General features: G+C 41.1%; 1 long non-coding RNA gene across 1 annotated transcript; it reads left to right on the plus strand.

The window, feature by feature from the left end:
• Nucleotides 1-1177: 1177 nt before the first annotated feature.
• On the plus strand, nt 1178-20349 carry LOC133656822 (uncharacterized). Its single transcript, XR_009827165.1, has 3 exons — nt 1178-1340; nt 19634-19870; nt 20000-20349. It is a non-coding gene; the product is annotated as an uncharacterized LOC133656822 (long non-coding RNA).
• The last annotated feature ends 498 nt before the right edge of the window (nt 20350-20847 follow it).

Genomic DNA, 20847 nt, shown 5'->3' on the forward strand with positions numbered 1-20847 from the left:
TGACGAGTGTCCTGACCAGATAGCTAGATCCCTAGATTGATTGTTGTAATATGTTCTTTATCACATTGTTTACTTTCACTTCTCCATTAAAGATTTGATTCATGTATGATGGCTCAGGTGTGATTCACTACAATAGGACTAGTCTAACAGCTTCAATGTTTATATGCCGGATAAGGATACACTTCTATGGTGACTATGACATAATATATGTGCGTCTGTCATTTTCCACGCATGCCTACTAGGTCGCATTGTGCCGGCGGGTGGGAGAGGGAGGGGGTCTTAAACCAACGCTTAAACGATGGCATTGAGAGTGTGTCGACAGGGATAAGGTTAGGTGGGTTGTATCCTGTATAACCTTAGCCGTCTCAGTGTAGAGGCAACCTAAGTCTATGAACATGAACTGATAAAGCCTACTTGGATGAGGCGAAACGTTTTCTAAGACAAACAAAGCAGTTCAGTTGCTATCGATTGAATGTCCTGAGTTTACAATGACCTGGATGAGTGAGAACATCCATAGACATTGTAGTGTTGGTTCTCCATGCAGTATCTGTGGTGTTCCTGCCACTTTCAACTGAATTGATATGTGTGGATTTCCACACATTTATTTGGAACCTCAATATAGAAGTCTACCTAGCCCGAAAAACTATGTGACCAATAGGAAGACTGTATCCATTAAACTAGACTCAGAGAAGATGGGCAAACCCCGTGCAATTGAAACCTTGTCATCCTTACAGAATAAGACTGTTGAAGTAATTACATCAATGCTTGCCTAAGTCAGCAAAGCTCAATGTGCATGGTCACCACCCCCTCCCATCCCTTCTGAGCCCAGTGCTCCTTTCATCTTCTTAAACACAAAATGGATGCTGTGCCGTTGCTGGGACTCAGCCAGCCAAGGAAGGACTCAAGACAGTCAGACACTGACTACAAACTTTAAAACCACCACCCTCTTTTCTTTGCTGCCTCTCTGCCTAGAATTCATTTGTACAGAAAATACATTTTTATGTAACTGCTAGCTATTCATTTTCTTGGCTGTGGGATTACAGGTTATATCCGGGTTGTTATGACAGACACTGGTGGAACAGATTCCCACTGACCCTCCAAAGTTTTCCATTTAACAGGGTTATTTTATGGAGTGAGGAGAACTCAGCATCCTCCCGCTTGCTCCGCTCTACTTTCATGTTGCTGGACAACCGCACATGTGCCCCAGCCTTCGCCTGCTTAGTGAGCATGCCACTTTCTCTGTGAGCCACAATCCTATTACCCCTCCACGGCCCCGTGGTGGGCGATAAGAGCAGTGCGACGCCCTGCAAAGACGGAGCGCTGAGCCCCCATTTGCTGCGGTAGGTGACTTTTCTTGGCCAAGAATTCTTTACACAGCTTCTTGCTTCTCGACTCATCTCAGAGAGAATAGGCTTTTCGAAGAGGAGTTTTTTGGTTTTTTTTGTAATTGATAAAAGTTGACCTGTCCGTGTGGAGATTTAAACACACAGTGGCTATGTGTGTGTGCAAGCATTTATAGTGACCTGCGGCAACACACTCCACAAACATTGTTGACATGTTGTGGACATCCTGGCAAAATGTTTTAAATTTTGGTCAATTTTGCAGCAAAAGCTAATTGGCATATTTTAACGCTCGGGCTGTAAAAATCTTTATGTGGATTAATCAGACATCATTATCAATCTGATTGAAAAATGTTAACACAGAGGTGTTAACATTTAAAAGCACTGTGAGTGCTTTTAAATGTCAAGTAGGATTGTGAAAGGGTCATTGAATCAACTACCCTCTGGGTTTATACTGATATCCTGTAAATTAATTATTCTCAAACTGTATGTGGTCGTGCACAATCACTTGATTAAAGTACCGTATTTTCCTGACTATAAGACGCACTTAAAACATTTTTTTTTTCTCAAAACTCGACAGTGCTTACTCACCTCGAAACTATTTTATTTGGTGTCTGGTGTAATGATAAGTGTGACCAGTAGAGGGCAGTCAAACATAAGAAAGAAGTGTAGACAGCTCTAGGATTGCAATATGTCTCAAGTAAACAACACCAACATTTTAAATGTTCCATTGAAAATATAGAACATTAAGCATGGCGCTCAAAAATATAGAAACATGTTTTAGTACGACTTTGGTAAGCTATGAAGCCGCACCGCTTGAAGGATTGTCGGTGCATTAAACATACGAGTATTATTATGGTGTGTGTAAGACATATTATCTGGCGTTTTGTTTTGCAATATAATGCAAAAGCAATTTTTCTTACTTTCTGGTACCTGCTGATCTGCATTTGGGATCTGTAGAAGCCCTGAAAAATTGTGCGCATCTGCGCCGACAAGGTTCTTCTTTTTCCTCTATCTTCTTGTTATGTGACATCATGCTCTGCTGTTGCCATTTCTAATATAAAGTACTGTAAAGTTCTTACTTATATCTGTCAGTGAACTCGCCATGAAAGCGCTAAAACATACCGGTGTAGTGAGTTTACATTATTCACCCAAGAAACTTTAGTTATTAGAGTTCCGGTCGGACGGTTTTTCACGGGACACATTTCCTGTGTTGTTGTTTACGGATGAGGAGATGCTGCTCCATTATAGATTTAAGTAAAGTCTGAATGTCATTAAAACAGTTAGCTCTATATTTTGACACTTCTTCCACTCCCGTCCTTGCACGCTACACCGCTACAACAAATATGACGGGGAGAAGACGCTGCCGAAGGTGAGCCACGTAAATAAAACCGCCCACAAAACGGCGCATGTCAGAAAGCGGCTTGAAGATGATCTGTGAAACATAATCTATGCAACATTTTGACCAGAGAACCACCATTACATGTTATGTAGACCACAAGGAAGTGTTTTCAATTTAGAAAAACATTTTAATAATATGACTCCAATAATGCGCCCTATATTCCGGTGCGCCCTATGGTCTATACGGTACAGTGTTTTACTTCACTATTTTCAAACACGTTGTTTCTGTTAAAAATGTGTGTAATGTTTGTCAGGTTCAAACACTGATGACATCTATTAAGCAGACAAGAAGCAAGGAATCATGCGGAGACAGAGTTCAATTCAGCTCATGAGGAGAACGCATGGAGCTGCACACTTAGTCACAGTCTCGCTCTACGCTCTAAGGTACAGCTCCCGCGTCCCTCTATTTATTCAGGAGTTCCCTGGTCAACATTACTGAGGCCGCCTCTAAAAGGAGTGGTCACATATATCATGCAAAGCAGGTCCAGTACGCACAATACGTGACGGAATGTGCTGGGGACTTGTGATTTCGCCTTGTCTCTGCTTCGTCTGCGTGCTGTCGTCTTATCTTCGTTGAGGTCTTTGAAGTCCTTGGCTGTTAGCGGGCTAAAAACAAAAATAACATCTGCGGCTGAGGCCACCCCTCAGACAAGAAGTTTTGTCCTTGCACAGATAGGAATAATACAGCTTGAACACAATAGCTAATAACTATAGCAACGGACTTTAAGCATACTAAAGTTGTGTGATAATATATATACATGATTATTCTAACATTTTACATTGGCCAACCGTATTAAATATTCTTGTTTAGTAAAACATCTCCCTTGTTTTAATGAATACTTAAGCCTGCTACACTATTGTGTTATAATGTTCGTCATTATGGTGGTACTTGGAGAGCAACATTTTATTTGGTGAAAAAATCTTGACAACCACTGCTCTATTTCATCAGAAATGTGACTCACAAACAGCATAAACAGTATATTCCACAGTACGTAGGACTTAACAAACGCAAAGAGACACTCAAGTATACAAACCAAAATAATCAAAACAGGAATTACTAAACGTCAAAGAGAACTCTTCCGTAAAGAGCCTTGCACTACATGAACAAAAAAACAGGCAATAAAAGGAAGCTTATTTTCAGTGTTGGAAGTTCTTTCTCACCCTGAGGCTGTCCTACATTGACTTTCTAACTGTATAACAACAAACAAGATGGTTTGCCTAATTTCTTACAGTGAAGTGAACTTAATACCGGAGGTTTGTTTTTAAAGGTGTATTGGTAGAAAACTAAAACAACATTGCAAGCTTGGATTTTGTAGTGATATGCATAATCAAATAAGATTCCATGTAAGATCCGTATCAAAATGTGCCGATTTGATTGACGCTGTCACAGAGGCAATGATGTGGTTACTGTGATTGTAGTTTAGTGCAGTGCAGAACTTTATGAGGGTGTGATCCTCACTCATACTTCTGCATAAATTAGGTAACCAAAATACTGTATTAAAAAATCTCAATTATATATAATCAAATATATTCAAGAATTCAGGGAAGTTGATTGTCATAGCAGAACACATGAGATGGCATGAAACGTAGTACCCAAGGTCTTAGATTTAGCCCAGTAAGTACAAAAAGAAAAACAATATGTACATTATAATTTAGACGCAATAAGATATAAATACACTATGGTTATAAATTACATCGTTTAATATGAATAGATTCAAAAATAAATACACACTTACAACATATTGTGATCCTGTAGTGCAAACAGAATGTAAAACAATGACAGCAAACCAAACCAAATAAGAGCCCAGTTTAGTTAGGACACGTGTGCGAGTTAGGTGTTACTTGCGAAAAGATGGGGAGAGTGGTGGTCTTCTGAAAAAAAGATATTACTCCGTCCGGTGGTCCTACTCTGGATGCTCTGCAGCCTTTTGCCTGAGGCGAGGGGATCAAAGAGAGGATGTGCAGGGTCAACGTAATCCTTGGCGATACGAACAAACCACTTTCTGCATCTGCAAATGAAGACGTCTGTGACGGGAAGGCTGCGATCTTCTGAACATCTTTCACTACTCTGTGCAGTGCCTTCCTCTAGTCAGCCGAGCAGCCGCTGTGTCACCCTGCTATGCTCGTGCTAAAGATACTCTTCACCATACGCCTGTAGAAGAATGGAGCTTCGTAGTCCACCATGGCACAGCTACCTAAGGAAGTAGAGACGCTGGTGTTCCTTCTTGAGCAGAAAAAGTGTCCAGTTGAGGTCCCTAGACAGAGTAACCCCAAGGTACTTGAAGCTGGAGACCACTTCCACAGCTGCTCCTCCAATGTTTAGAGGATAAAGGCGGTGTCTGACCTTCCTGTATGGTGTTGCTTTTGCACCAATCCACCAGGGGCAACAACCTCTCTGTATTCGGACTCATCGGTGTCTGTGAAGCGTCCCACTGCTGTGTAGTCCCCAAACTTCAGAATTTGACAGCTGGAGTGTTTAGCAATGCGGTCGTAGGTCAGTAGTGTGAAGGGGAAGGGGCTCAGCACACATCCCAGGGGGGAGCCAGTGCTGAGGATGATGGACGAGGAGACAGTGTTGTTGATCCTGAAAGTCTGTTGGTCAGGAAGTTTAGTTCCCCAGTGAGACACTCAGCCCTCACGTTTGAAGCTTCTTTATCAGGGTCTGTTGGATGACGATGTTGAGGGCAGTGGTTAAGTCTGTTATGTCTTGGCAAAAATGAGGACTGCAGACGGGGAACGATTGACGCAGACTTTTATTCTGCAGTTTCTAGGAACTCTCTTCAGATAGAGTGAATAAACAAATGGCTATAAACTCTAGACTCGATACTAGGGATGTCCGATAACATCGGGCTGCCGATATTATCGGCCGATAAATGCTTTAAAATGTAATATCGGAAATTATCGGTATCGGTTTCTTAATTATCGGTATCGGTTTCTAAAAGTAAAATGTATGACGTTTTAAAACACCGCTGTGTACACGGACGTAGGGAGAGGTACAGAGTGCCAATAAACCTTAAAGGCATTTCCTTTGCGTGCGTGCCGTCCGAGTCACATAATATCTACCGGCTGTTCTCATCACGAATTAATGCAAGGCATACTTGATCCACAGCCATACAGGTCACACTGAGGGTGACCGTATAAACAACTTTAACATTGTTACAAATATGCGCCACACTGTGAACCCACACCAAACAAGAATGACAAACACATTTTGGGAGAACATCTGCACTGTAACACAACATAAACACAACAGAACAAATACCCAGAATCCCTTGAAGTACTAACTCTTCCGGGAGATAGCAAAATCTACACTGATCCAATAACAAAAAACAACAATCTATGATTAGCTACACCAAAAGAAGACAAAAAGCTATAAACAGAAACTACACTATAAAGTGCTAAGAAAACTACAAATTAAAGCGCTCCAAGAGGAGGGAAAAAAGAAGGCAGAGCACTTTGAAATTAGCTAAACAAAACTGACCAAAAACTTTAGTCAATCAAAATCACTCTTCTCCAGAGGGTACAAAGAAATCAAGGATTAAAGTAAGGCAATACTTAGCGACTTGGACAAGACTGTGTAAGATGGCTGGAGGTACACGGTGAGACGATATACTCTGGCAACAGAACAGTGAAAGGCGAGGACTATATACACATGAGGGAGGGTGACACAGGTGGCCACAATCAGGCAATCAGGAGAGACATCAGACCAGTGACACAGGAGGAAGGGCAAGTGGCCTGAAACAAGAGGATTGGACGTTCAACATAAAACAGGAAGTTTGCCAGACAACCCCAAACATGACTTCCCTCACCGCGGTGTGACAAAGTCCAGGAAGAACAGACGGACGTAAGACTATGTATCTTGAATATGTAATATGGTGCACTTCTACATAATAATGTATATAATTAATATTTCACCTATTTCCAAATACTATTTCTCTTACATCTTCAAGTCACAATTTCCATAAGACGCCGTGGTTAAATAGCACAGTTACGTATTAGGACTAGATCCAAATAATCTAAGTCTATGAGCATGAACTGATGAGGTGGATGAGAGGCAAAACGTCTTCTAAGAAAAACCCAATATTCCGGTTGCGATGGATTGAATGCCCTGAGAATACAATGGCCTGGATAAATGAGAACATTTATAGACATCTACATATTAACTTTTGGTGCACTGTGTAAAATGAATGTGGATATAAGAATTGATTGTCTCATTAGACTGTGCAGCAGAACCTATGTGTGGCCTGATATACTAATTACTGATGACTGCTTCCCAGCCATTTTCCTATAGTGTGCCGCCGGGGTCTCTTCCTACAGCCTTTTTCATCACCCCCCCGCCACTTGGAATGTGTCACCTCATTAAATTTGACTTTTTAATATAAAGTAGTACTGTAATATTTCCTCAGATTTTCATTTTCTTGCTTTCCTTTCGATCTCACACTACGACACTTACAAAGTGCGAGACTTGGGTGTCAGCTGACAGTTTGTTTCATTGCAACACATGTAAAAGTGAGTGTGCTGACAGTGCTCTTAACTCTCCCATCAAAGCCTCGGCTTCCCTGTGAACCCCCCTGCCAGCCACCCCCTCCTCACTCGAGCCTTATGCGAGCGTCAATCCACCCTCAGCCCTCTACACTGAGCACTAATTATGTGGAGGGCAGCAGGCGGACGGGGCATCTCGGCTATATCACTCTGACAGAATAAGAGAGAGAGAGAATGAGAGAAAAGGGGACTCGTAATTAGGGATATAGTCTGTATCCCGCTTTCGTTCTTTCCCTTTCCACCCTGCTTCATCTGCATGTTTCAGAAGGTTTCTCCAATTACTGAGGCACTACCCCCAACTGCTTCTCCATCCGCCACCAGGGAGGATGAGAAGATGGAAGTGAAAGAATAGTGTCAGCTTAAATTAATGGTTTAAATTAGCATTTGTACAGGAGATGTAAAAATTGAAAGTCCAGGCCGTCAGGGTTGTATTTGCCGATAGGATGAGATGGAACAGTTAGTGGCTACCTGCAGAATGAATTAGGCATTAACACACCGATGTCGTTGCCCTTTAGGGACCTCACACATGCAACGCCCACCCACCTAAAAAAAATGGATGTGATGGTGTGACGTCAAAACATGCATCCTAATGAGTTACTGGCTATCCTTCATCACAGGGGACCTTTAGACGACATGACATATATAAATCAATCGTATTGAAATATTGATTAACTATCGGCCACCAGTGACATTTGAGTGTGTACATTCCATGCAATACTCAGCCAGTGTAGTTTGTGTACAAGCATGCATAAAACACACACAATCAACCAATCTCAACTCTCAATTGTGCAGCATCAGCAAAAGTGGAGGTGACCACGGTGCTTAGTGAAGGAGCGTGAAGGTGAGAACAACTCAACCCAAGCACAAAATGTTATTTAGATTACTGTAACCTTTTCAAACTGATTTGAGATTAGTTTAGCCCTACTTGGGGCCAACATATTTTCTGTTTAATATATACTCGCTTCAGTGTGTGTACTTGATTGTTTGCGTGTCACTACTGTGACAAGCAAACAATTCCAAATGGTGACCCGAGGGGATTTTTAAACAATTTCTGAGAATGAACAAGGACAAAATTAGGATTTCAAAAGTGGGAGGGGACACACGCTCACACACACACAACTGGTTTATGTACAGGGGCGTGATTTGAAGGGATTTGATCAGAGGTATCAAACGTACGGCCAGCGGGCCAGAACAGGCCTGAGAACAGGTTTTATCCGGCCCGCGGGATGAGTTTGCTCAGTATAAAAATGAGCCAAAATTTTTGAATGAAAGAAACTGCTGTTTTAAATGTGTCCACTGGATGTCACAATAGTAATTATTTGTATCTTTGTAGATTATGTTACATATGTGAAAAAATAAACCAGTGCACCAGTCGAGGAAAATGAACAAACTACATAAATAAAATCCTGTAATTTGATTTTGATATTATTTTTTTTATCTTGATAGATTGAAAATTAACACCAATGAGTTGACTGATGAACATTATCACATCATTTATTCAGAAAGTATAAATAACGACAAATAAAGATAGAATACTCTTAACCGCAACATGTAAGTGTAAAAAAAACCCAACAACATTATGATTTGTACACTTTCAGAATATTTTTAAACAAAGAAAACAATCTGAAGTTGTCTTTATTTTTAAGTTATCGTGCGGCGATTTTGCCAGCCTGGCCCACTTGGGAGTAGATTTTTCTCCATGTGGCCCCCTATCTGAAATTAGTTTGACACCCCTGGATTAGATGCATGTTTTGGAGTAATTTGCATTTAAAGCTAATTGTTTAATAATTTGTACAAATTAACAGAATTAAATAAATAACTTTAACTTTGTTTTTTCGAACCATGTCCGCTGGAATAAAAGGCTGATACGACCACTGCCACACACTAAAAATGCTGGGTTATTTGTCTACCCAAATGCTGGGTTAAGCCAGCTCGGTCATATGTACGGGTTATTTCTAAAGAGTTGGGTAGTTCTTGTGAGCGGACCCAACCAGTAATCCAGCCATCTGGGTTACTGGTTGGGTCAGCTCTGGGACGTTGCCCATCCCCAAAATTCAAGTTACAACCCAGCAAGGAAATACAATTTACCCTGCAGCTGGGTTACATAGTGGAATGATTCTCTCCTGGCTTCTCTCTACCTCCTGAGATGGTGTCAAGCGGTCAGCCTCGTGATCTGGGAGGATAAAGTAAAAGAAAAGGTTTGTATGTACTTAATAAGTTACCTTATAACCTGTCACTTATGAGCGAGAAATATCTCTGTCTGTAAAACGCTAGGGACAGGGGCACCATCTGTTCAGGGGGGTCAGTGAGGGGTGATGTCACACGAAGTGGGCATGGCGTAAATCGGAATCAAAACCGGATATAGGTGTACGTCATATCCGGCCGCCATTTTGTTTTGTAGGTCTCTCAAAACACCTGCCATTTTAGTTTGTACATTGTAATGGTTTATGACTCCTACAGGCAGAGGTCGGTATTGCAACTTTTACTTTGGAAGCACCCAAGCCGACAGCTGCAAAAATTTCAAGTTGCAATACCAACGTCCACCTGTAGGCGTCGAGCTTGACTTCCATTGGGTGAGTCATATTCCCAGAGTGGATTGCAGCTACACGTTTTTGATTAATTTATGGATTAATGTATTGTTGTTTTGTTGCTAAAAATATATTACTTGCTTGTTTGGAACATGTAATTGCAATCAAACTCAGTTTTAAGGACAAACAATGTTCAATATACTTTTATGAAGAACCAAAAGTTGAAACTATGAGTAAGGCTGGCGTGTGGAATAGTTAAGTCCTTTGGTGGTAGTTCACCATCTTTATCAGTGCCAACTGTGCTAAATGGACTTCACATTAAATTGTGATTGTATTCGAAAGCAGTTTAGAATCACTCATAATATTGTCTTATAATTGTTTAACATTTATCTTCATAGACTAAGAAGTATATGCAGTCTAGTAAATCTGAACTACAATGAACAATGGTGGATACTTTAAAAACTACGATCATGATGACGTTTTGCCAACAAAAAAGAAGGAGGAAAAAACTTAAAAAACACAAATTGCAGTAACTACCTCTGCCTGTAGGAGTCATAAATTACTATGAAATTTGGACTACAGAAAACATGAAAATAACCGATTTATTTGGTAGAATAACCCAGCATTGCAGTTAAAATGACCCAGCATTTGTGTTGAATATATAACCCATCTAGCTGGGTTAAATTAGAAAACTATCTTGCTGGGTTAATTAATCCAGTATTGGTTTAGTCCAATAGTTACCCAGCAGTTATTAGAGTCCAGAAATCACAAACACTTTAGCTGCCATTTATGTTCTTATTCCTTTTGCGCAGGTCTTGGTCAATAACATAACTTTTTTTGAGTAGAGCACTACACTTTGCATGTTTGGATTTTTTATTTATCTTACTTGTTCGTGATTCATATTGCCACGTAGAGGCCAACTCGGTCTTGTCTCACATCTGACTGCTGAATTGTCAGCTATCAATCATTGTAACGTTGAAGAAAAGGCAGCCCCAGAAAGCCAATCAATGAGCTAAAGGTCCATGCTCCAGACTGAGTGGGCATTTTCCGCCTGGTGCCAGTGTTTGACTTGTCTCTATTCAATAGCGTGACATTATTTTACGACATGTAAGGGACAAAAACTGCTTTTTGAAGTGTGCAAACCAAATCTATGAGTATAAACGGTATTGCCAGAGTTTGTATGAAAGAAAGTATTGAAGAGGTTCAATAGAAACCTTGTGGAAACTCTGAAGCAGAATTCCCATTCGATGATTAATATAATACTGCGCAAATTATGATTGTTTGAGATTTGAAAGACCATCTTGTCATGTCATGTCATATTATTTTCGGGATCTACAAGTCCAAAAGATTGACTGGTCTATCATGATGGATGGGTTGACGACGAGTTGGGAAATTTCTGGCAGCAAGGCATGTGGGAGACTTTTCTCTTGCACTTGATTTGCTCATCCTAACAGCACATAATGGATAATCTCGCCTAATTGGAGCGTTTTTTTAAATTATTAATTGGTTATCAGAACTATTTTCAGCCTGATAATTATTGGTCCAATATTTATCCTGCACCCTTAGTTAATAGACTTCGATAACATATGAGCTCCCTTCATAGGTATTATTTTACGAAGCTTGCAATGAGACTCACAGTGGTTGCTTCTGCACAAAATACTTTCATTTTTCTCAAACACAACCTTCGACGTAAAAATCCTCCTTGATTGAGAACAAAGAGCATCTTTGTCCTTATAACTAAAGGAATTATCTCTGATAAAAAAAACAGGAATGAAGGACATCACAGTCATTGTCTCCTCTTCTTTTAAATAGCAGACGGCAGCAAAAAAAGAGCACTTTCTGTTGGTCAGTATCAGTCCATCTTTCTGGCTCTTCCAGATTAGAATGTATAAAGCCTGGCACTGGCAGTGGCTTTGGCTCTGTAAAAAAAAACAAGTGCTACGGATGCTTTATCACGTTACATTTTTGTTGACCCCATCATTCTCAATTGACTCTGATTTGTAACTTGGAATTCCTACTGCTTTGCACTGCAACACAAAATGAGGGACAAGTCATGGTTTGTTATGAATAAAGCCAGATAGGCTTGTGTGGGGTTTCACTCCACCCGTGTAATGTTGCTGTCATCCCTGCCTCTGAGCGCTCTGTGTTTGCCACACCAGGGACATCTCCACAAATCCCAGGAGAGAAATGGTATTTTCATATGGCCAGTAGACCCACAACCTCCTCTGAATATCAAATCAGCTAGGAGGATTGGATAGAAAGCAAACTGCTACGAGGCATTAAAGACACCCTTATTAAAAACATACTGCAGTTCATGGGGGAAGTTAGTGTGGCTACAAGGTCAGAGTGGGAACTCACTTCATTTAATGTTCCCTAGAAAAGATCCGGAGTGCTCACCAAGCCACAGTATGAACGGCCGCTTATTAGTGTCTCGGCATTATTAATGACTCAATGACCTCCATTATATCAGTATGGATGCTCTGCCAGGGATCTGAACCTGTCAGGCAAACAGATGGCAGCACTGACGACACGGTACTGTATGCGCACAAACACAAACAAGACAAGAGAGGACAAGGCAGTGTTGGTTTTGATAACACAAAGACAACAGATTAACACAGCACCATATTAACCTTCAGGTGTATCTAATTGTTGGGAAATTGAATGCCGCTCTCAGTGTGGAGACGTTCAATATATCGACCTGGCCTGGTTTACAACCTCTAATCCTACAAATCTTCCTCAGGTCCCCAAGTTCTGCATTGAATATCGGTGGGACTTGCATGGTACTGATAAAGCATAATTTATGTAATGCATCTGATGGGGGCTGCATTCATTCCTGCTAGTGCCTGTTGATTTTTCAATAAAAGTCAGCCTTCTTCCCGTTAAGATAAACGGGGCTGCAGCGCACAGAAACTTTAACCTACGCTGCTTTAACTGGGGACAAACAGGCCCTGAGGCTTTCTCATCTGTTCTAAACTTATTAGTCTTTGTTTTTATAACTGGATATAATATACAGTACAACTGCAACAACAGACATGTGCTCTATTACTCACAGTGGATCAGTGCATATGCCGACAAATCTATGATGGCAGCAATTAAGAATATATTTTCCTCAAGATCTCGAGCAAGAGCATCACATCTCCCCACTCCTGTTTGTTTTCCCAACCCAAGGAAGTAAACAGACATGTCTGTTTCTTTACAACACATCAGACCTATATATTGTGTTATTATTTTGAAGGATAAAATACATAATCCACCCTCGTTTGATGGGCTTGAGGTCTGGGCGTCAAGTTTTTTTACACCATATTCCTCCAAGCATGCCTTTATGGACCGTGCTGTCTGCACTGGGTCACCTTCATGCTGGATCATGAAAAAGCCTTCCAAAAAATGTTCCCATGGAAATTGGATGCGTATAACTGTTGTCTTAGTGAGATGAATACAAGATGAAAATATTATCTTTACTGCAGCTCTGTCCCAGTATTTACACGGTAATTATTGTACTCACGTGAGCCTAGGAAGACAGTGGGTTGTCTAGGGCAGTGTTTTTCAACTTTTTTTGAGCCAAGGCACATTTTTTTCATTGAAAAAATCCTGAGGCACACCACAAGCAGAAATCTTTAAAAAACGGAACTCAGTAGCCGATATTGACAGTAAAAAGTTGTTCTCGCAATTGCTGGTTATGAATTTAAACCATAACCAAGCATGCATCACTATAACTCTTGTCTCAAAGTTGGTGTGCTGTCACATCACGCCGTGACTTATTTTGAGTTTTTTGGTGTTTTCCTGTGTGTAGTGTTTTAGTTTTTGTCTTGCGCTTCTATTTTGGTGGCTTTCTCCTGTTTTGTTGGTATTTTCCTGTTGCAGTTTCATGTCTTCCTTGAGCGCTATTCTCCACACTTGCTTTGTTTTCGCAATCCAGACTATTTAAATTGTGCGGACGCTTTCCTTCTTTGTGGGGACATTGTTGATTGTCATGTCATGTACGGATGTACTTTGTGGATGCCGTCTCTGCTCCACACACTGTAAGTCTTTGCTGTCGTCCAGCATTTTGTGTTTTGTTTACTTTGCAGCCAGTTCAGTTTTAATTTTGTTTTGCATAGCCATACCTAAGCTTCAATGCCTTTTCATATTGGCACTTGCCTTTTGTTTATTTTTGGTTTAAGCTTAAAATAACTTATTACCTGCACGCTGCTTCCCGCTGGCGTCTGCATATTGTGATCGTGACCCGACATGTTCTCGATATCTACAAAGCAGTTAGCTACCTGCTGCCACTAAATGATATGGAAAAGTATACCATGGTTACTCTGCCAAGCTCTAGACAGTACAGACACTCGACAACGGCACATTATTTACGGATTATAATTATTTGTGAGCAAAAAATATTTTTACCCCAATTAGGTGAAATTACATAATCTCCCACGGCACACCAGACTGTATTTCATGGCACACTTGTGTGCCGCGGCACAGTGGTTGAAAAACACTGGTCGAGGGTGCCACCCCACTCAGAGTTGGAACAATTTGAAGCATAAGTGCGCGGTGCGCACATATCCTGCGGGTGGTGGTCGTGTGCTTAATCAGGTGATGTGACGAGCCTTCGAAGCGTCTGCGAATGAAAGGGGGCTTTTCTGCGAAGTGCGTATTGAGGCTTGCTTTATGTAGGGCAAGAGCCAGAAATTATAACGTGAGAAGCCTCGCTGCCCGGCTGTAGCATGTCACCGCTTCGGGTCGCGGTTCAGATTTTACGAGGAGATTCGACAACATATAAACTGCGGAAACTACATTGAAAATGTGGTCTGTAGAGAGTAGCGGTCTGTTTGGAATCTGGATAGAGAGTAACATTTAATTTTATTTTAAATGCCTTTAGTAGAAAAGAATACCCGCCTTGCGCCCGAATGTAAAGCTGAGACAGGCTACAGCACCCGCCGTGACCCTGAAAGGGACAAGCGGTAGAAAATGGATAGTATAAAAGAATAACAGTGCATGGTTTTAAATTTGACAGCCAACTTAATCCAAGCCGTTTACCGCTCCGTGAGCGGTATAACACAAAATTGAAACGAAACAATATATTTATGCTAAATTTGGATTGGCATTGTGACAATTCTCTGAGAGCGTAATGGTCTAGGCCAGGGGTGTCAAACCTACGGCCCGCGGGCCTGACAGGTTTTATGAGTGATCAGTTTGCCAAGTATAAAAATTAAGCTGCTTTTTTTTTTTTTAATGAAATAAACTGCTGTTCTAAATGTGTCCACTGGACGTCACAATAGCAATTCTGTTAGGCAAACAAACGGTTTATACCAGGGCCAAGCAAGAGGTACACAACAAAGGGTGACTGTGGCTCCTCCTCCTCCTCGACCCCCATGAAACTTAAAACCTGCCGTTTTATGTCTTCTGCTTCGAACACATCGTCATTTGGCATCCTCGTTGCCCCAAAATGTCTCTGTTAAACACGAGAAAAGTGAACTTAACCCTTTTGAATAGTTTGTAACTCCGTTTCTTGTGGTTTGTTGAGTTAGCACTGGATTGATACGTGGACATGACAAAGGAGATATTTGATACCTAAAAGAGTTTACATGTTGTGTTTTTTGTTCAATCCCAGAAAGACTGTGACTTAAAGTTTAATCCTGGCTTTGTAGATACACTGAGACAAGGTCTAAGTTCATTGTGTTTTTGAAACTGCACCAATTTCCTCAGAATGTTCAACAAACATGAAATGTTTTGTCCAGAGGATTATTTATGATTTGTACCTTTTCATAATGTGCTTGTGCTATTTTTGGCTAAAGTAAAACAAAGGAAACAACCTGGAGTTGTCTTTATTTTTAAGTTATCACGCCTTGGTAATAGATTTTCCTCCATGCGGCCCCTGAGCTAAAATGAGTTTGACACCCCTGGTCAAAGCGTTCATCTTTTGTGCCACATGACATGGTTTGGATTCCCGGCGGCATCGTTATTGTTTAATGTCAACAATTGTCTCGCAAGAATATTCACTCCATACTTCGTGGTGGTAGGCTACTATAATAGCTACAGCTGCTCTTGGGGTAGACTGACGGTCCCTGTGCCAGTCCTGAAAAAAGTCTGGACACGCCACTGCAGGGAGACACAAATACATTTTCATATTATTGTTACACACACGACACCCATGAGTTGCATGAATTCCAGGAGGGTGAGTGTCCTGCCAGAACACAAGTTGCAACTAACTTGCCGTCTATCCGGTGCAAAGCCGTTTTTAAGATACTAATCCTCACCACCATGGCAGGAAATAAACTATGTTTCTTCCAGTTCCTTATCACTGAAGGACTAGAGGAAAAGGAATGGCTAATGCTACACACACACACCGAGCAGGATGGTACAAGAAGCTAACCGCTAAAGCTTCAATGTGATCGATCCAGCAGGATGAAATTTACAATTTCCTGTATAGCTCAACATCACTACAATGTGAACATGTCTTCTCACTTGCTAGGTTAACTTCATTTAAACAAGCCCATTGTGTATATTTATCTATCCTACACCACCAATCAGAATCAACTTTAACTTCAAACTTAACACAATCGAAAGACAATACAGCCCCTCTTCTAGCATATGGAAACCTAGACTTCCACAAAGAGAAGCAGGGTTCAGGATTGCCAGAGTCCACTGGTGGCGTGCCTTACACTACTTTATCCACTGCTTGGCATTGTGCTTGGGGATTAGGACTCACAAGCAGCTGCTTTGCCATGGAAACCCATGCCATGAAGTGCTGATGTTCATGCCAGCAGATGCTTAGAAATCTGCAGTTGAAAACGCAGAGACTTTGAAGCTATATGTGCCTCAGCATTTGCAAGCTGCCTCTGTAATATGCGAGTCATATTTTGATATTTTTATGTTGCTGTAGTTCTGTAGTACCTAACCATTTCTATATAGCATTTAAACCACTTATGGGCAGGCCTATACTTTGAAAATACCAAATGGATGACATGGGCTCTTTAGAACAACCTATTAACATTCTACACAGATGACAATGAAACTAAAACTAAATGTGTTGTGGCTTGATAATTTGACCTTGTAGTGATTTGACTTTCGGTGCAGGAGAGGGTAGTGCCACTACCAGATCCAGAAGACCATATAATATTTGCAAATGAGACTCAGAAATGTAATAAGTAAATGAGATTTAAGAATCGTACAGCACAGTTATCGTCATCAGTGTCATGATACCATATGACAATTTTGGTCATCATTTTTTTGTGGTTTTCCTGTTTTCTGTTACACTGCTCTCGCTCTCTCTCTCCTATGTTGCCGCTTCCTGTGTTGAGTGCTGAGCTACACACCTGATCACTAATCAGAAGGGTTTATTTGTCAGTCTCACTTCTCAAACGAGGCTGATGCATTGCTTTTGTTTGCAAGTCTTTGTGCCTTACTGACAGCTTATATATTAACCTGTGATCGACTGCTCGTACAACGTTAGTACTGCAACAACAATTAATTTATTATGTTACCTTCACGTCGTCTTCTGTCCCTACATTTTATGGCTTTGCCAATAGCCAACATTTGGAACCGTGACAATCAGCTAATTTTTAAAATGTTCCATTGAAGAAATGGTGTCACGTCGGGGTAGCATGATTTTGCGGTAGTCGTTTCTTCAAGATGCAGAAGGACGTCCAGAAGCAGGGTGCAGGTAAGAACAATGATTAATTCCAATAAACAGGCAGGAGTACGGACATAGAAAAACGTGCCGATGGCACGGGAAGCTACGGTAAAGCTTAGCTAGCCAAAACGAGTCGGAGGCAAGTAGAAAACGTAACGGGTTGCGAATAAGGTTGGCAGGAGTATGGCGCGAGGCAGGAATAAATAGCTCTCTTATTAGAGATTCGGGAGCAGGTGAGCTTCCCAACCGCTAATCAGAGGCAGGTGAGAAAAATCAGCACCCATGGCAACAAAGAAAACAAACAAGGGTGTTGAAACAGAACTAATCACAAACTAAAGAAATATAAAAACTAAACAAATCCAGGCAACGGATCATGACATATAGTTTTTTTTATTTAACAATTAACATTTATCAACACACACAAAAGTACTGGACATGGTAGCATTGAGTAGTGGTATCGGGAATTGCTTCTGTATCGGTTCAAATGTGAAAGGCACCCATCCATACGCTAGATGCTTATCGGTTAAGGAGAAGTCATTTGGCCACCTGTTGGTTTGCATGTATAAATCCACAGACCACCGAATATGAGAAAACCTGTATTTTTCCGTCTTTTTTTTCTCGGGAAATATGCCATTTTATAATCAGGTCAATAATTCCCTTCTGTCTGACTTTCTGTTGCATGTCCAAAGGAAATAATCAGCTGCAGGCTAAAAATAAATATCAGTTTTATGAAGAATGTATAATATATGCATATACAGTATGTGTGTTCTGGCATGTAGTCTGTAAGTATTGCAAAACAATAACAGTGCAATACTTTTTCATAACATGGTCACTACTGCCTAGTTTCTCTTGTAATATTCTTATTTCTACTGTTATATTTTGTATTCTTATTGTTGCTTTTTATTTTGATTCTTATTGTAATATGTTTCTATTTTATTCACATTAATACCCCCATTATTTACTTTTTACTTTTTTAAATTCGATCTCAATTCTGTACACTGCTGCTGGAATTTTAATTGTAAGTTTTTTTCCTGAAGGAATCAATAAAGTACTATCTATCTATCTATCCATCTATCTATCTATCTATCTATCTATCTATCTATCTATCTATCTATCTATCTATCTATCTATCTATCTATCTATCTATCTATCTATCTATCTATCTATCTAAGTAGTTGGTATGCCAACATATTTACCATTTTGACACAAGATTACATTTGTCCAATTTGTGTACTAGTGTAGTCAGGCTTCACAATAAGGGTCTTCCCTGAGGCTGCTTCTTTGTCTTTGGTGACTCCATTAAATTAGAGCGACACCTGGCATGGCTTCTCATCTGACCTCTGATGAAATATTACAGATCCACAGCTTCGTCTCTGTGCTTCGCTGAACTCCGAGAGGGCGGTGTCATAAGAGATAAGTCTGTGGTTCATGAGCCTTCAACGATATTGCCATTTAAAAGGGTGTGTTCAAATTGGGTGTACGACATCAGGGAATATCAGGTCGTTTGCATCCTTAATATGTTGCAGTTGTATGGTTGAATGACTTTTTAAATGGCGCGGACATTCTAATGACATGAAAGGTGCGAGGTAGTGGCTGGGGTGCATTTCGCGCCAATGGGAGATAAAGTGCAAAGGAGCTGGTGACTAGTCCTGGAGAATAGGTGACAGTGTTGGTTCTTCTCGTGGTGGTTTACAGTTACACGTTACCATATATAATGCATTTTATGCACCTTTGTTATGCAAATGTGGCATGATGAAAAGAATTTCATCACTGCGAGATGGGATTCCAAGTGCCCCTCCTCCACGGGAGGACTGCTGCGGGTGCAGCATTGCAGAATGGAGGAAGAGGAAGCTCCCCCCTACACACACACACACACACACACACACACACACACACACACACACACACACACACACACACACACACACACACACACCTCCCACCTGCACTCCAATCGTGTTGAGTGCTCATGTATGTTACTTGGCCTTTTGATATTTCATTAACTTCTTGTTTGCCATTGACAGCGAGATGCCGGGGGTCTATCTACAGTAGGCTGAAAAATCTAAGTACACAAAAACAAAAATTGTGCTTTTTCAGGCACAGTGGAGAAATTAATTCTTCACACGTTTTGTTGCCTTAAGTATATCAATGAACATTTACTTAGCCTTTCCATTTGAACTTTATTTTCTTTTTTCTCTGTCTTGCAGTGTTTTTGGTCGGGGCCCCAGGGGGGAGGTGGCAGCAGTGCTTAAATGGCCCTATAATGCTGACAACATTGGCAGGTATTTGTCGCGGCTTGGGCGCATTCCATTGCGCATTCATCCGTGCGCTCCGCTGAGCACACCTCCAAATGCGCACCTGCACGCGTCACTCCTGCAATCACACATCTGACGCTGATGAGTTCCCTGTGCTTCTCAAGCCACGCAGACCTGCGTTCCGGGCCGGTACGTAGGTACCTATTCGGTACAGTAAGCCGACACGTCTCTAGCTCTATGCTCACTCTCTCTCTCTCTCTCTCTGTGTTTTCTCCTCCTCTGTGTGTTTATTAGTCTCGTGTTCATGTTTCGTTCCAGCAACATTCCTCCATTCTCTGGTTACGAGCAGTGTGTCTTGTCTCCCCGTATTCCCTCTGGTTCCCTGGCTGCCCTTTCGGATCTCCGCCTCCCGCCTGGACACGAACTTTTGAAGCCTCGCTCTTGACCTTGACCCCCTGCCTGTCCCTGGATCTCCGAGCTTGCCTTGCCTTCTTGGACTTCTGCACCTCGCTCAACGCTCCTGGTAACACGACTCAGTTAATCCCTACCTATAGTCACACTGTACACATTTTGGGTTAGTTTCACACTTCATAATAGTATATATTAATAAACAGAGCTAAAATGACGTCCTTCTTCCCCGCTGTACCGTAACAGTATTTAAATAATTTTGGACCTAAAAATGATGTCTACCGGTGGAATCCCCCACATAATAGACATAGTATTAATTTTATGTTTGTTTACTGGTGAGTTGCAGCACATTTTGGAATGCCGACTTTTAACTCCAAAATGTGGGTAGACTGATATAAGCCTGCTGACATCTCTTACAGAAGACTGGAGGCAATTTCATATTCCGTAGTTTGTGCTTTGGTAGAATCGTCATACCAAATTGTGTTAATTTTACGACAGAATTGGGAAAAAAAATAGAGGGGAGAAAGAATGAGTCACAATCTGCAGAAAAATGTTCTGTACATTACGTGTTGTAGAGGTTTTTACTACTTTTTGTCACAGACTTTGTGGGTTTCTTCTTGGAGAAGACACACCAGTGGCTACATTGTGGAGCTTAATAGTATTCATATCGTAAATAAGGAAGTGTAGGTCTGCTTCCTGCACCTTATTAAGCTTCACGAGGACACCGTAGTGCTTAAAAAGCAGAGAAAAAAAATGTA

Source organism: Entelurus aequoreus, linkage group LG09, assembly GCF_033978785.1.
Source record: "Entelurus aequoreus isolate RoL-2023_Sb linkage group LG09, RoL_Eaeq_v1.1, whole genome shotgun sequence".
NCBI classification, from domain to species: domain Eukaryota; kingdom Metazoa; phylum Chordata; class Actinopteri; order Syngnathiformes; family Syngnathidae; genus Entelurus; species Entelurus aequoreus.